General features: G+C 35.2%; 1 pseudogene; it reads left to right on the plus strand.

The window, feature by feature from the left end:
- Window positions 1–805: 805 nt before the first annotated feature.
- The window catches only part of LOC105235822, a 101,622-nt pseudogene continuing 84,933 nt past the window's right edge, over window positions 806–17,494 (plus strand).

Genomic DNA, 17,494 nt, shown 5'->3' on the forward strand with positions numbered 1-17,494 from the left:
TACTTAGCAAGTCTCTTCCTGTTTCCACTTTCTACAAGGAATCGTAGTCTTAATGATAAATATAATCCAGCCTCTGTTAGTTTAAAACTTATTCTTTTTAAGGAAATGATGACTCAGTGAAGTCAAATTCTTTATACCTCATGTCCCCCAGAGCGATATCTATGTATATGTACATGGTATGATGAAGGAAGATATGTCTGGCTCACTGCCACCCTCTGGTGTTTTCTGTAATTGATTGCGGTATACTTTTCTTCAGCTGGCCCTTATCATCTTACGCTGTTGTTCACAGTCCTGCCATAGCCTTGAACTGTCAGATATAAGTACTCTGACTCCTTCTCCCTACCTAGCCCTTTGCATGTCTGCCAGTCCCCCCTCAGCATTATCATATTTCCCTACTTCCCATTTTCCCTGAAAGAGACTGGGGTGAGACTCAGGTCCATTAGCCAACACCTCTTCTCCAGCCTTTACTGGTCTGTTGCTCTGGCATCACAGGAGAGGCAAGGCTTTGCTCGAATAATTGCTGTGTCCCTCTGGCTATTCCATAGGAAGAAAAGCACGTTTTTTCCTGCTCCAGATCATAAAACTTAACTGAGATTCCTATTTCCCTCTCTCTACCTCATCTTAACCAACGATAAGAAGGCCAGCGTTTGAGATCCTCAAAGGACATCTCCTATGTTTCATATAATTGTTCTCTATCAGTTCTCTCATTTGCCCACACATCCTGTTGATTATGTGCTTTCTTTTGAAAAGAAAACTAGCTTTTAGCCCTTTCCTTTCTGTCTGGTGGCAGCCATCAGCTCAAAGGATGTGCTGCGGTCAGTACCACCAGCTCTCTCTGCTTCACAGAGCCCTTGGCCCATCCAAGCCTAATACAGCCTGCAGACTGAGAAACAAAACCAGGCAAGGTTATGTCATATTTTGGATTTGTGTGCAGTATTGTGGCCACAAAAGTCCAGTTCCTAGATGCTACCTATGGCAAGCCTGTCCATCATGGTGTTAACTAGCTAAAGCTTGCCCAAAGCCTTCAGTCTGTTGCTTGCCCAAAGTCTTCAGTCTGTTGCAGAAGAGTAAACGAGATGCTGTGGGACTCTGAGAGTCTTGAATTCTTGCTGGGTTGGTGAACATTCTATGTACAGATTCTTTGAGGTTATCCTCTTTGATCCATTCCATAAAACTTTCAGAAGAAATCTTGACACCCAGTGGATCACCAAACCAGTCCACAAGCATAGGGAGATGTGAGGGCTGACATCTGCAGACCATATGATCTGTGGCCTTAGAAAAGATCACAAGTTCCACCACACTATTGGTGGTTCTCACTGTGCAGCATAGAGAAGACAGTACTCTCTAACTCCACTATTTCTGCTGGTACAAGTAATGTTTGAAAAATTCTTACCTAATAAATAATTTAAGGACAGTCATGTCTGCTTAAAAGTGTTCTTTAATTTGTTAAAATGAGTTGTCTGCAGATCATTCCATGAATGCTTTGTCAAATTATGAAAGTTAAAGTGTAGTCATGTTTGAAGACTATAAGTGATGGTGTATCTTGTTTCTAATAAGATAAATGCTTTTGTCTTTGCTTTATCTTATTAGGGAGTTTATATGTCAGTGTTTAAAATGCTGTTTGGTATAATAGGTGTAACATAAATTATATAAAAGTGGAACGCAGAAGCTAGCCATGTAGATTTGTTGGTGCATGTAATGAAACGTACAGCGTCACTGGGGCAATATAATGCTCTGCTGGTTTACTCTCAAATGGCTGTTTTTAGGGGTTTGGTAAGAACAGGCTTTTTAAATTGGATTTTGTTTGGAAATGTGAAGAGTATCCTAATCTTTTATCATGATCATATGCAGAATAATGTTAACCAGGGCCCATATTTTTAGGTTGAATCCAATATTCTATTTAAGTAACTGCTGCTTCTGAAAGAGCCACCATTTTTAAGAGAATTGATTAAACCTGTTGCAAGAGGGTTCTCTTACAAAGGAAAATAAATCCTGCTTAACCTAAGCAAAATTGCCTTGGTCTACACAGTACCACTGAAGTTCACATAAAAGGTGGAGGCTCCTGGTTCTATCCCATGACTACATGGGATCTGTAGGATAATGAATTTCATACAAAGCAGTCAATAATGGTATTTATGCTGGTCTATGTTAAAACTGATGGAAATTGAACATTAGGTAAATGAGAAGAATTTACCTTAAGATTTGTAAGCTGGTAACCAATGCTAGGATTGGGAAACTGGTGACCATCAGATGACCTTAAATGTGAAGATAAAAAATTAAAGTTGGCTTTGATCAGAATTTTAAAAAAAGAAAGAAAAGAAGCTTTTTCATTATCATGTATTCTTATTTTACTGTGTGTGTGTGTGTGTGTGTGTGTGTGTGTGACTTTTAGATTCAAATTTAATTCAAAATTAAGAGAGGGGCGTAATAATGGTTACATGGCAGTACAGGGAATACATTTGGAAGGAGACTTTAGATAGTATCCCAAATATTTAGTATCAATTTTGCTAATAATTTGTAAGTATCAAACACTATCCCTTTGTATCTTGTAAAGAAGATTTCTTTTCATTTTTATGAAAAACTTATCAAGCAATTTATATTATTTTAGAAGTAGAATTAAGTAGTTTACCTAAGGGAGAAGTATACCAACATTTCTATTGACAGATTACAACACTAAGATTTGGAATATGAATTAATTTGCATAAGAATTTGTTGCTTGTTAGTGGCAGAATCAGGACTAGAACCTACAATTCCAGGTACTTTCTTTGCCCTATATTGATCAGATAGTTTGATTCAGGTGGACCTACTTTAATTTGAATAAAGTTGATAGTCACTTTGGAAATAGACATGTGATTCAAGGTGATTTTCACAAATTAGCTATCTGATCCTCAAAAGATAGAACAAATGCTCTGTACTAAATAATGTGATAAAAGTAAGTTATACATTTGGGAAATAAATTGCTGGGCATTATTGCTTTGACTGTGTGCTTAAAATGAGTCAGCAAGAGTACTCCTATTCAAACAACTCACTTGGTTTTGGGGATATATTAACAGTAAAATAACAAGAAACATTTAGAAAGTAATCCCCAAATGTACAACACCTACTTAAAAGCAACTTCTATTTTTTTATGGACTATACTATAAGGGGAATGATTATAGGATGAGGTTGATACAATGAAGAGCAGAAAAAATGGAAGGGTTACTGAAGCTAGATGACATTGATCCATTTTGACTGCAGAAAATGATGCTGGGGGAAAACTTAATCAGCTCTTTTGAAGCTGAGTATCATTTTAAAATGAGGACAGTAGATTTTAGTAAGTTTTATTTTTTAATATTTGAAATATACAAAAGAATGCATATAAAAAGGTGTAGGTTATGATGCAAATATTAACATGAAAGTATGTGAATGCTACTTAAAAATTAGAATGGCACGTTTTTAAAGATTAATTAATTTATTATATAGAGAGAGTGTGAGCGAGGGGAAGAGCAGAGGGAGAGAGAGAGTCTCAAACATACTCCCTGCTGAGCGCATAGCCCTACGGGGGGCTGGATCTCACGACCCTGAGATCATGACATGAGCTGAAATCCAGAGTCCAATGCTTAATCGACAGAGCCACCCAGGCACCCCTAGAACAGTACATTGTTTAGTTTGCTTTCTTTTGAGCTTGAAAAATCATATCATACTGTATGTAATCTTAGATTTGGTCAGCGTTTTCTTTGATTCATCCATGTTATTACGTGTAGCTGTAGTTCATGATTTTTCATGATTGTATGGTATTCTAAGGTAGGAATATAGCACAGCTTTTCTGTGCCTTCTGTGGATGAACATTACCTTGTTTCTAGTTTCACAAACATTTTTGGGCATGTATCCAAGTGCACATGTATAAAAGTTCCTAGCAGTGGAATTTCTGGATTGTAGGTTATATGAATGTTGAGCTTTGTGACATAGTACTAACTTATTTTATGGTGATTGCGTTAACTTAGAATTTCACTATAAGAAGTTTACTTTATTCACATCCTTTGTCTATGAAGGCTTTTGCTAATCAATTTATTTTTTACTTCTCAGATTTACAAATTGTCTTCATGTAGTGCTTTTGCATCTTGCTAAAAATTTTGTCTTTCGTATTAAAGTTTTTAATCAATCTGAATTGATATTTTATGTATGATGCAAAGTAGCAATTCTGTTTCAGTCCTTTCTTATGGTTATCCTGTTGTCCAGGATTACTTATTTCCCTGTAATGTGCCATACCAGCTCATATATTAAGTTTATTTATTGTGTGGATCTGTTTCAGGACTCTGCAAACTCTAGCATTAGTGAACTTCTCTACCACTGCATTAGCAATACTAGACAGCTTAACTATTATGGCTGTATAATAAGTTTCTATAAATGAAAAGGCAAGTCATCTTCACCCTATTCTTCATCAATACTCTCCTCATTATCCTTTTACTTTTCTCTTCTTATAAATTTTAGTATCAGTTTGTCTAGTTCCTTGAAAAAAAAATCTATTTGGGTTGTGAATAAAATTGATTTAAAATTACATTATTTGAGAAAACCTGACATTTTAAAATATTGTACTATCCTATTCATGTATCTGTTATCTCTTCATTAGGCTTTCTGTAGTGATTTTTCACAAGTTTCCTATATTTTTTCTGGATAGCTTGTATAAATTTTTTAATTGATTTACATGTATTTCTTTATATTTGTAAATATTATTTTTTAAAAATTACGTTTTTAAAATGTATGCTAGGTGCATATAAACATGTTTTTATTTGTTGATCATTTTTGCACACAACTTACTAAACTCTCAAATGATTTATTGATAAATGCTTCATGTGTTTTTGAAAAAAAAATACATATTCTGCCATTATTAGCAGCGTGTTCTATAAACACCAATTAGGCCAAATGAGTTGATAGTCTTGTTCAAATCCTTTTCATTTTTATGAAATGAAAATCATATCCTTATCAAATCATATCCTTATAGATTTTTGTTCTTTTTTCTATCAGATGTTGAGAGAAGAATATTGAAATCCTTGACTTTCAGTGGATTTATCTACTTTGCCTTGATAGTTGCCTCAGTTTTTACTTCAGGTGTTATGAAGCTTTGTTATTAGTTGTATAAACTCTTAGAATTGCTCTGCTCTCTTGAAGAACTGATCCCTTCTTTGTTATGAAGTGATTTTTTTTATCCTTAATAATATATTTTGCTTTGAAACCTATTTTCTGATACTCATACACTCACTCCATCTTACTTTGGATTAGGGTTGCCAGAATACATCTTTCCCATTATTTTACTTTTAATCTGTTTCCTTACTCTTAAAGTGGGATTATTGTAGGCTGCATAAAACTGAGTCGTTCTTTTAATCCAATCTGGCAAATTTTTATTTTAATTGGATTGTTTTGACCATTTATATCTAATATTTTTAATAAATATGGTTGGGTTTAAGTCTGACATCTTACTAATTGTCTTCTGTTTGTCATATTTGTCCTCTGTTCTTCTTTTCTCCTCATCTGCTTTCTTTCGGATTGACTACTTTTCAAAATGTTTTTATGATTCCATTTGATCTATTATATTTATTTGCTAGAAATATTTTTTAGTTTTTTTAAAGGTATATAGTATACACCTTTAAGTACATAACCAACCTTTACACAATATCATATAAAACTACATTCCAAATAAGACTTTACAATAATTTAGTTCTCTACTCCCAGTTTTTATTGTTTATGTTATTGATTTTTCTTTTACAGATATTCTGAACCCCCCAATTTGTAGTTATTGTTTTGTTTAAACATTCAATTATATTTTAAAGAGATTTTTAAATATAAGATTTAAAAATCTATACACTTATTTCCATTTCTAATGCTCTTCATTTCTTTGTATAGATTCATATTTCCATCTGGTATTATTTTTCTTCTGCCTGCAGGACTTTCTTTAACATTTTTTATGTTTGCTGGTGATTAATTATTTTGGCTTTGGTATCTGAAAATGTTTTTATTTTGCTTTAATATTTGGAAGGTATTTTTGCTAAGTTGACAGGCTTTTCTTTCGTTACTTAGAAGATGTTGATCCACAGCCTTCTTGTTTGCATTGTTTCCAGCAAGAAATCTGCTGTCTTTCTTGCTAGGATTGTACCTATCACAGGCATTAGCACTTGTCAAATTTGAGTAGGCATATAAAGAATAAGATACCATTATAGAAATCAAAAGACTCAATAGACAAAAAAGAAAGAAAGAAAGAAAGAAAACCAACAAAAAACAAAAACACACACATATGCAAAAACTTGACATATTGAAATATAAAACACAGATTAAAATGATAACTCATCAGATTAAGAGTGAAAAGAAATCCATGTTTGAAAATTCTGGCAGGAAAAAAAAAAGAAAATTCTGGCAGGAATTGGAAACTATAGACTAAAAAAGCAGACTTGAAAAAGAACAAAGTAGAAATTCCAGAAATAAAAATACAATAACCAAAATGAAGAAATCAGTGGATAGTTTCAGCAGTAGCATAGTATACCCAAATACAGCATTACTGAACTGGACAATAGTTAAGAAATTATGAAGAATGTAGGTAAAAAGACAAAAAATATGGAAAATAGTGAAGAGTATAAAAGGTAGTTTTTCCCCCCGAAAAGTGATATTTTACAACACCACACACACACACACAAAAAGTAAAAAACCTAATCACATGTTAAGGAATTCACCACAGGGTGCATAAATGATTTTTTTTTCAGTTAATTATACTATCTAGGAGGATCCAAGCCTCATAGATCTCAATCTTTCCTGCAGCATCTCATTTCTTAGGTGCAAGGAATAAAAGTTGATGATAGCACTCTCCATGTTGTATGGGATTCATAATAAAGGAAAGGTTAAATTAGTCTGCATGATGACAACCAAGAGACTCAGATTAAATTCAGCAAAGACGAATATGAAAACCAGTGAAATGAATAGAGGTTGAAGCTGAGTACCAATGCTATTGAAGTAAGGATGTATAAAAAAACAATATATATCTGTGAATATTGTTGCAGTTTTTGGGAGTGTTCACAGCTTGCCTTTTTTTGTCTGGGGTGCATGCATGCATGGGTTATGCAGTTTACTGACCAGAGAAGATATCTTTTAAGGAAAGCCATGAGCAAAACTGGATAAGATGCTAGATAATATCAGGGGTGCCTGGGCGGCTCAGTCGTTAAGTGTCTGCCTTCAGCTCAGGGCGTGATCCCAGACTCCTGGGATCGAGCCCCACATCAGGCTCCTCCACTGGGAGCCTACTTCTTCCTCTCCCACTCCCCCTGCCTGTGTTCCCTCTCTCGCTGGCTGTCTCTCTGTCAAATAAATAAATAAAATCTTAAAAAAAGAAAGATGCTAGATAATATCAAAGTTGTAAGACAAGCATTTAGAAATAATGTGTTGTGCCTACACAAAAAAACCGCCATTATAGTATCAGTCTGTAATAAGAAAGGCTTGTTCTAGGCACTGGGAGCTTGAAAACAATGACTAAATGGGAGCCAGACATTTGTTTGCAGGAGCACCTGAAGTATTTCTTAAATTTGGGATTATATAAAGAGAGTAGAGATGTTTAATTGAGAATGGATGAAGCCATACTTCAGAGAACTATACATATTATTATATGATAATTTATAATAAGTTCAGAATAATGATTTGCTTTTAACTTGCACTTCTGAATTGAAAAATAGTAACACCATTAGGCAAATGTAACTAAGGGAATTGTTTCTATTCTGATTCTAGCTAATATTGCCGCTTGTGTTCATGGTTGTACCTAAATTCTTATAGACATTCCTCAAAGACCTTTCCTCTCATGGTTATTTCATTATATTGGGACTATTATTTAATAATATTTATTTGCTCAGACCTAGATATTTCTTGATCCTTTATGATTGTGTAAAATTTCTATTTTTGAACTGTAATTATCATCTCAACAGTCTCCATGCCCTTTATGCTGGTCTATAGTTTGATACCCAAGAATGAAAAAATAAATTGAAATAGTTCATGAAATTACTCTATTATTGTCTGACCCATATTAACTAGAACATTAAATCATTTGATTACCGTAAGAATGGATGCTGGGTGTTTTCTAGACCATAACTCCTTGAAGGCAGGGATCAATTCGAGGTCATTCTTTTGTATTTCTTGTGCTAAGCTTAGTGTGGCACATAGAAAAGCTACTCAGTGTTGAATAAACGAGTAAATAAATGAAGTAGTACCTTATCAACTTTAAAATGTATAATTAATATGCTTACATATGCGGCTTTTAAAGCTATATATATAAAAGATGAAACTTTAGTCAGTTTTTCTAAAAGCTGTGTTTTTATTAATATGCCCTAAATGAATGCTGATATATTTAAATTCATACTATATATGTACATGCCAGGTCAAAGGCATTTTAGAAAGTCCTACCAGCTCATTTTGATATGTCTCACTATCTTTTAGACTAGGAGGGCTATAATTTTCAAAAATCTCACATCTATTCTCATAGCCACACAGATATGATGTGGATGGTGTCAACCTCATTAACTGCTGCTTTTTGAACCTAAGTAATTCTTTTCTTGGATTTAGTTCAAAAAGAATTTCAACAAAATAGAAAAATACTGATTTGAATTTACTTTTTGATTTAAATTAAAACTACTCCAAATCAGACTTCTGTTCTGGGTTTGATTCAACTCCCAGCTCAAGAATACGTATTAATTTTAGGGGCGCCTGGGTGGCACAGTGGTTAAGCGTCTGCCTTCGGCTCAGGGCGTGATCCCGGCGTTGTGGGATCAAGCCCCACATCAGGCTCCTCTGCTATGAGCCTGCTTCTTCCTCTCCCACTCCCCCTGCTTGTGTTCCCTCTCTCGCTGGCTGTCTCTATCTCTGTCAATAAATAAATACAAAATCTTAAAAAAAAAAGAATACGTATTAATTTTAGTTAGTAATTTTGAATTGAATCTCAGATAGAAAGCAATTTCAAAGTACTTGTATGAGGATTTTTTTGTATGACTGTGCTTTTCCCTTTCTTCTTTCTTTTCCAATAGGCATAAGTAAAAATTCTTCATAGTCTCCAACATGCCTGGGTATTTCCACAAATTTTCTTCTGCTTAGAATATGTATTGATTCCGTTGGAATACAATTCTCAGCTTTTGTGTGAGCAATAAAGGAGAGTCAACATTATATTTAATAATGGATATTTGGGGGTTGGTAGAAAGGACATATATTGAAAATATATTCTTGCACTGTGATCTGGAGGGAATTGAATATACAGCCTCTGTAGATGTTCCTTTTTACAAAACATTATCTCTGAAATATCTAAAAAATATTTTATAGAAATGGAATAAAATGGCAATCTGCATTGCTGAATAATTTCTATAGTTCTCGAATACATTTTTCCTGAGAAATTTTATAGAACATTTTTTTACTTATTCTGTGGCTTTGTTATTTTATTTTAATTTAGTTCTGTCATGTGAATGATAAGCAGTCAAGGCTGGAAATTTCCTGCTTTGCAATTCTCTGAATGTTAATAATTATACTAATTAGCAATTCACAACAAACAGGTCTCAGTCACATTGAATCATTTCTGCCACATTCGCCACAATTTTAACATCATGAGTAAATTTCAAGCTACTGTTGTTGTCTTGGAAATGTTCTTCCATGAAAAAAACTCCTCCCTGAATCCATTCAGGTCTAAAAGAAAGCACAGTTCACTGAAGATGTAAACAAAAACAAAATATTACCTTCTTTTTTAAGGAATACATTTATATCCTCAATTCATATCCTTTAATTATGAGTTAAGCCTCTCGTCTTCAGTTGCAATGTAGATAATTCATTAATCTAAGTCAGTATGAAATAACTTTGCCTGAAAAATTCAACAGCACATATCATTTTGGGGAGATAATTCCCATATGGCTGGAAAGGCTGAAGAGCCAAGTGATTTAGTCTTTATTATTGATGGCTTAAATTCTAAATAGCTGAGATGAATGCCCTTCTCTTGTTTGTATACCTGGGTAACTCTTACTGGTCCTATGCAGCATAGCAACTCTCACCTTTTCTTGAAAAGACTGTCAGCTACCCATCTTGGACTTAGCTAACTATCCTGCTTTTCTCTCTATTCCCAACTCACATAGTAGGTTACAGTTACAGCTTTTTTAGCACTTACATCACTGCTTTTGTTAATCTTGCTTTTCCTTCTCAAGTACAGTGAGTTCTTTGTGATCTACCTATGTATTTCAAGCACCCAGCAAAACTCCATGTACATAGTAGATTTCAGTGGATATTGCTGAATAAATGAAGTGGAAACTTTAACAGTATTTTCCATTCATTCATTCATTATCATTCTTTGTACAAATATTTGCATGCCTACTGTGTGCCAGAAGCATATTGTGCTATATGGAAATAACAACACAAATGGTAGTTTTTGTCACCTGGAGTGATACGTGAATTTAGGATGAGTCAATATTTCTACTTCTGGCCTTTCCCCTTTGGCACAATGCCCACCCTCAGCCCCAGCATGCATACTTTAGTCTTTTTTTTTTTTTTTAATGGACAAAGTGGAACCAATTTCATTACATATATTTGACTAGGGCTTCAATGTTGATTAAAAGTAACAGTGCAGTATCTCCCATCCTGACCTCCTCAGCCCATGGACACTGTTTACTTTAGCCAGCAATTGATTGGCAGACGGTTGTTCCTCACCCACCATGGATCAGGCCCTCACTGTGCTCAATGCTCAGGATAGAGCAGGGAACAAGGCAGGTACTATTGCTGATCTTGGGCATGCTGTAGTCTACTGGAAGAGGCAAGTATTTTACAAATAATTGTTTAATTACTGCTGTAATTAATGTTACAAAAGAGAATAGAATTCACTGAGAACATAAAATGTGGAACTGATCTTTTAAAGGTGGTCAGGGTCTTTGTGCTATTTCCTGTACCTGGAGAGCTCTTACCATTGTCATTTTTCCAGCTTAATTTTCAGGTCTCAACCTAACTGCCAGTTTTCAGAAGGCTTCCTAAACTTCCTCCCCCAAATCACCACAGGCTCATATAAATTAGATTTTTTTTAAAATTTTTCTCTCTCATAGAAATCGGTTGTGTACCTTCAAACCAGTTGCCATTATTGTATTACATGTGATTGTATGTAATTATTCATTGTTTTTCTTTCTCATTGGATTATAAGCTCCATGAAAGTGCAGGCCTCATCTCTTATGTTCACATGCTGTAGGTTTAACAGAGTGCCTGAATTTAGCATGTGTTTAGTTAACACCTATTGCTTGAAGGAATAAATAAATAAATGAGTGAATTTATGAATGAATGAACTTCTATTTAAGCTAAGTTCTGAACAAAAATGAGTTGGAAGTAGCCAGGTAGAGAATGGGGTAAGGGTGTCTGTCTTCCAGATAGATGTAACAGTATATATGAAAGTCCTTGAAAGGCCAGAAAGAGAATCAGTGATTTTTGAAGCAATTCCTAAAGATTGGAAGGCAAGGGGTAAAGAAGAGAGGGGCACAAGATAAGATAGGGGAATCAGACATGCCTCTTCTTCCAGGGCTTTTTAAACCCTGGCATGGTGTTCATAGTATATGTGTATGTACAGATACACATATATGTAATGTGTAATTATGTATACGCTTATATATACTATATTATTATACTATGTCATAGTCTCCCACAAAGAAGGAAAACTTCATATTTCTATATCCCAAAATAGTCAAGATGGGTACTTCTTAATTCAACTATTTAGAGTAGTGTTTTAAAAAGCAGATTGCTACCAGAGACTGTAGAATAGGCAAAATGATTTAGTAAAGAAAGAAACATGGTACACAGTGCATTCAAATTCAGTAAGACCCTCTGTGAGCCTGAAGAGTCTGTTGGGAAATAGCTATATAATGAAAGGCCAGCTGCTCCCACCCGTCCTCAAGTTTGCTTGAGAACTATGGCTTCGTGGTTTTGTGTGTATGTGTTTTCCCCTCTGATTATCCAAAATCAGGAATGCTGTTAACAAATAGTAATGATAAACTGGAAATAAAATTTCCCACCTAAGGCTTCACCTAACCAGTTAGCCTCTTTTTCAAAGGCTTGAATAAACAGTCACATGCATAGTCTATACAATTACTTTCAAATACAGATGAGATTTGAGATTACACTTTATTGTGTCTAGACCCTGATGTTCAAACTCAGAAAATTATACTTTGAGTCTAAGTGACTCAGGGAATCAATGATGTTTACAAACACTAACACATTGGGAGTTTGGCCTTAGGCAGGAAATATGCTGCATTTACACCATCAGCTGCAACTGAGAATGGAGAAGTAAACAAAGAAAGGTGATAGAAACAAAAGGATTGGCATTTTAGGTTTTCCTCTGTACAAGTCAGTTTATGAGTGAGTTCTCATAGGTCATTTTGTTAAGCTGTGAACTTTGTGTTTTTCCTTCTTAAATCAGTAAGAGAGTAGGAAACTTTCTGTTTAGTGACCTCTTGTAAAGAAGCAAACCCCTGGGCACCTTGAAGTATCTCTCATTTCATTAGATACAGTCAGACAAAGGTATGTGTGCTCTCAGTGACCTCACTATCAAGGCTTGTGCCTCCTGGAGCAGTGCTGAAATACATTTTTTTTTTTTCTGGAATGGGGTCTTGCAGACGACGGACTCTCGACACATTCATTGAACATGTCAAAGATCCCAGATCTTTCCAGGGCATTACCTTCTCGGTTGTAAATAGATATTACCCCCAAGGGAGGGTATTAGTTGTTCTCAGTCCCTGGAACACTCCCAATTTGTGGTATAATAATAGCTGACACCAACTAGCATTCATAAAAGGCTTGTGTTGTCATAAGTACTTTTAATACAATAAATCATTAATCACAAAAAAAACTAAAAAAGTAAGCATAGCTGAGGAAACTGAGGCACAGACAAATTATCCACATTCACAAAGCTGTGAATCATGGAGGAGCTGGAATCTGGACACAGGCAGTGTGTCTCAGGGGTTTTCTGTCTTAGTGTCTCTGTTGTGTTGCTACTTGATGGAGTGTGATATAGCTTTTTACATGACATGCTGATGAACATTTTTTTTTCTTTTAATACTCATGTTTATTTTAATTGTATTAGAAAAATGCATTTTGGGGGCGCCTGGGTGGCTCAGTCGTTAAGCGTCTGCCTTTAGCTCAGGGAGTGATCCCGGATCCCTGGGACCGAGCCCCACATCAGGCTCCTCCGCTGGGAGCCTGCTTCTTCCTCTCCCACTCCCCCTCCCTGTGTTCCCTCTCTCACTGGCTGTCTCTCTCTCTAATAAATAAATAAAATCTTTAAAAAAAAAAAAAAGAAAAATGCAATTTGTACATCAAAGTCACGATTTCATGGATCTTTATTGCTCAGAATAGAGTTACGTTTTAAAAAGTGAATCAGTAATATATTGATTTAAATACAAATATTTTCATAGCACAAGTAGCACAGTGATTTAAACAAGACTCTCAACACATTCATTGAATATGTCAAAGATCCCAGATCTTTTCAGGGCATTACCTTCTCGGTTGTAAATAGATATTACCCCTGAGGGAGGGAGGGTATTAGTTCTTCTCAGTCCCTGGAACAGAGCAAAAAAAAAAAAAAAGACTAAAAATTGTGTAATATGACCCAAATCTACTGAAGTACAGAGACCCGGAGAGAATCTGTTTGATTTGGAACAGTACATGCTACATAGAAAAATCCATTCTTGTCTACACTTGAGGGTGCTGGTTTTTAACATACCCATGTCGCTGGGCTTCTTGCTCTGTTATTCCTCAACCTAATGGCAACTACAGAGGCAGGTACATGTTTTACTAAATGCAAGATAGATAAAAAGCTTTCTCAGATGATACAGCTTTCTAATTTTCTACAAGACCATTCATCAGGTTTTTAATATTTCCAATAAGTTACTGCAATTTGATGAACAACTTACAAATTGAATTATAGATTGTGATGACTGGATACTCCTGTGGGGGTAAGGCTTGTAGCTTATAAATCTTTGTACCCCACACCTCGCAGAATGCCTATAGACTGAGTTGAATACATGACTTCCTTTTAAAATCTGACAGTACATAGCTCAGCTACCATCCCACCATGTGAGATATTCAGTTCCCTCAAATCTGTATTCCTCCTTTTTCATTGTTTTCTTCCACCCTTTTATCAGTGTTCCTAATTGTGGCAATTCTTTCCTTAACTATAGAGCTAATGCCAACTAGTAATAAATAATAATTTCTTTCTTTATCCTTCTATAGTTTTATATAGTGAGTAAATTAAAAGACAAAAGAGTTATAAAAATTTAGATTTTTGTGCTTACTAAAAAGCAGGATGATCTTTAATGGCTAAAAGAACCAAATCTGATTTTGAGTCTGCAATATGTCTTATCTGAAAAAGGCCTCTAACTGTACCACCTGCATTCATTGGCCAGCTCATGTTCCCATTACACTTCCAGAATTTTGCTTCAAATTTTCTTCTCCATGAAGCTTAAACATTGGATAAGACTAGTGACTCAGATTGGGCTATAAGAAAGATCTTTGGAGAAGTTCCTGGAAGCTCCTTCCAAAGATTCTCCCCAAATGATGGTCAAGGAATCAGGAATTTCTCTGTTAGAGATTTATTTCTCCACTTTAAGCAGTTGTATTTTCCATAATTTTCTGTCAAAATAAAAGTGATGCAAGTAACTATACAACCATTCAGATAACACTATACCTGACTATTAAGACCTTGATATTTATTGGCTGATGAATGTTAAGCCCTTAAGGAAGCTTGTAAATTCTTTTAAAAAATTATTTTTTCTTGGGGTGCCTGGGTGGTGCAGTCGTTAAGCCTCTGCCTTTGGCTCAGGGCGTGATCCCAGTGTTCTGGGATCCAGCCCCACATCAGGCTTCTCTGCTAGGAGCCTGCTTCTTCCTCTCCCACTCCCCCTGCTTGTGTTCCCTCTCTTGCTGGCTGTCTCTCTATGTCAAATTAATAAATGAAATCCTAAAAAAAAAATATTTTTTATTAACAAGTTTATTTTAGATAGCTAAACCTACTTCTAAACAAACAGAAGGATATAATTTATAATTTCGTGGTCCTTAGTAATTTTCAATATGTGATGTAAACCTTTCTAAATTTATATATACATTTATGTCTATATTATTGATAATTTTTTCACCTAACAGTGTATTTTGAACATCCTTCTGTGACACTTAGGATTATGTTGTTAGTATTATTTTGTTTCTTGAATATACCATTCCATAATCAGCTCCTCTTTTTCAAATTTAAGCTGTGTCCTTATTTTTGCTACGATAAACAACATTGCATTAAAGTCCTTATAATTAACTCTGAATATTATGACAGTTTCTTTAGAATAAATTAGAATCGATTATCTACCATTCCACTACCCTCCAAAATGTTGATAGGTGGTAGGTATAGTAATTTTTGACAAGTGGCAGGCCAGGTGGGACTTCGGAATGAATGGAGGAAGGGTCATCAGCAGAGATATGTGAAATGATGTAAATGATAAGCTCCCTTTTTGACGGTTTTATCAAAAATGTCTCATCCCTTATGGGGTGGTGTACTGAGTTGAAATTCACTAACTCTGCTAGACAGTGCTTTCTCTTTAGTGTCCTTTTGACTATTCCACAGTCATTAGTCCACAGGCTCCCATTGGACTGTAAGCAGCTTATGACCAGGGGCTATTACCAAGTAAAGACTTAATATTTCCAAAAAGGAAACGACGTCAGATCCTTAAGTCAGAATGTTATCTTTACTAGTACTCTCAATCAGCAGCTTTTTAAAATACCAAGGCTACTGTATTTCGGGAAATTGAATGATTTTTGTCTGCTATTGACCCTTCATTTGGCACAGTGCTAATTTTTAATAATCATTGTTATCTTAAAAGGAAGGCTAATGTTCTGTGATGGAAAAACACATGCAAGAATAAGTAACATGACTTACATTTTTAAAAAAGGGCTTTTGGGGCGCCTGGGTGGCACAGTGGTTGGGCATCTGCCTTCGGCTCAGGGCGTGATCCCGGCGTTATGGGATCGAGCCCCATATCAGTCTCCTCCGCTATGAGCCTGCTTCTTCCTCTCCCACTCCCCCTGCTTGTGTTCCCTCTCTCACTGGCTGTCTCTATCTCTGTCAAATAAATAAATAAAACCTTTAAAAAAAAAAGGCTTTTGCTTTGACAAATATTTTTGTGGAGAGGTGTCATCAGGTTATATAATATTTCTGCAAAATAATATAAATCACCAATAGACCCAAATTAGTGAATGCAAATAGCTCTTTCTCATGCATTAACAATAACTCAATGGAAATCTCAAACCATGGTGCTCACTGATTCTTCGAAACCAAATTAATATAATACGCTGTGCACAATGGGTTTTTAAACACTGTTGAAGAGTTCATCACAACTACACTGATGGGTCAGTCTCAATTTAAGGGGTATGAAATTCCTGGGGGAATTGGGAATCTTAAAGGAATCTAAGACATTGGCTCAAAATCTGCAAAGGTATGCCACATTCTTTAATGCAACTTGTTGGCATTGTCTATCTTTATTTTTGAGAGAAAGGAAATGCTGGGAAGCAATGTGTTTGCAACATAGTCCCAAGGTACAGGTTCAGTTCAATAATTCAAATCTATGAATGAAAAGCAGAGTTCTTTCTTGGTACATTAATTATACTTTCACTAGACTTTAAAATGGAGGAGTTATGTAGACTTCTTTTCTTAATTCAACAATTTTCTAAGAGGTCACTGAGAGCTTTGTCTTTCCTACAGTATTTTTGAGGGAAAATGTGTTTTAATAAGTAAAATTATTTCTCAAGAGCTTGAGGACTTGACACTGATAGACCAGAGCTGAAGATGCTCAGCACTGCCGGAACCTTTTGCATTAGTTTATATCCTCAGGAGTTTTGGACTGTCAGTGCTGAAGGGTTTGAAATTGGGAAATATATTACTCAAGTTTGCGCATTAAAATATTGGAGGAAAAAAGTACCGAGTTGCAGCCGGCGTGACATGCAGTATGTGACACTGGAAAAATGCTATGAATTTCAGGGGTTGTCTGAGCATAGAATCATGTGATGTGACAAGTGCAGGCAATATATATATATATATATATATATATATATATATATATATATATATGAACAGCTGATTTAACAGGAAGAGAAAATTCCATGGAAAAGTATTAGAGCATAAAGTGTTCCTGCCCTGAACTCCAGGCTATTAATTCTTTGATTCTGAGAGTCAAATTTTGTCAGAAATGGAATATGCTCTCACACTCTCTGCCAAATGGATAGACACCAAAAAATGACATTAAATGATATTCATGTTCTGACCAACTTACTAAAGGCTATTCAGAATTATTGTTGGCATGGGACTTTCCTGTTTAAGGTTCATCAAACTTCGTTGTCACAGGCATGTATTTCGCTATTTTGACTATTCACCATCATTTATATTGGGATAAATCATTCTAACATGGTATCCTATTTGATATTACAAATAGAAAAAAAAAAAAAAGCCTAA

Source organism: Ailuropoda melanoleuca, chromosome 2 (assembly GCF_002007445.2).
Source record: "Ailuropoda melanoleuca isolate Jingjing chromosome 2, ASM200744v2, whole genome shotgun sequence".
Classification (NCBI taxonomy): domain Eukaryota; kingdom Metazoa; phylum Chordata; class Mammalia; order Carnivora; family Ursidae; genus Ailuropoda; species Ailuropoda melanoleuca.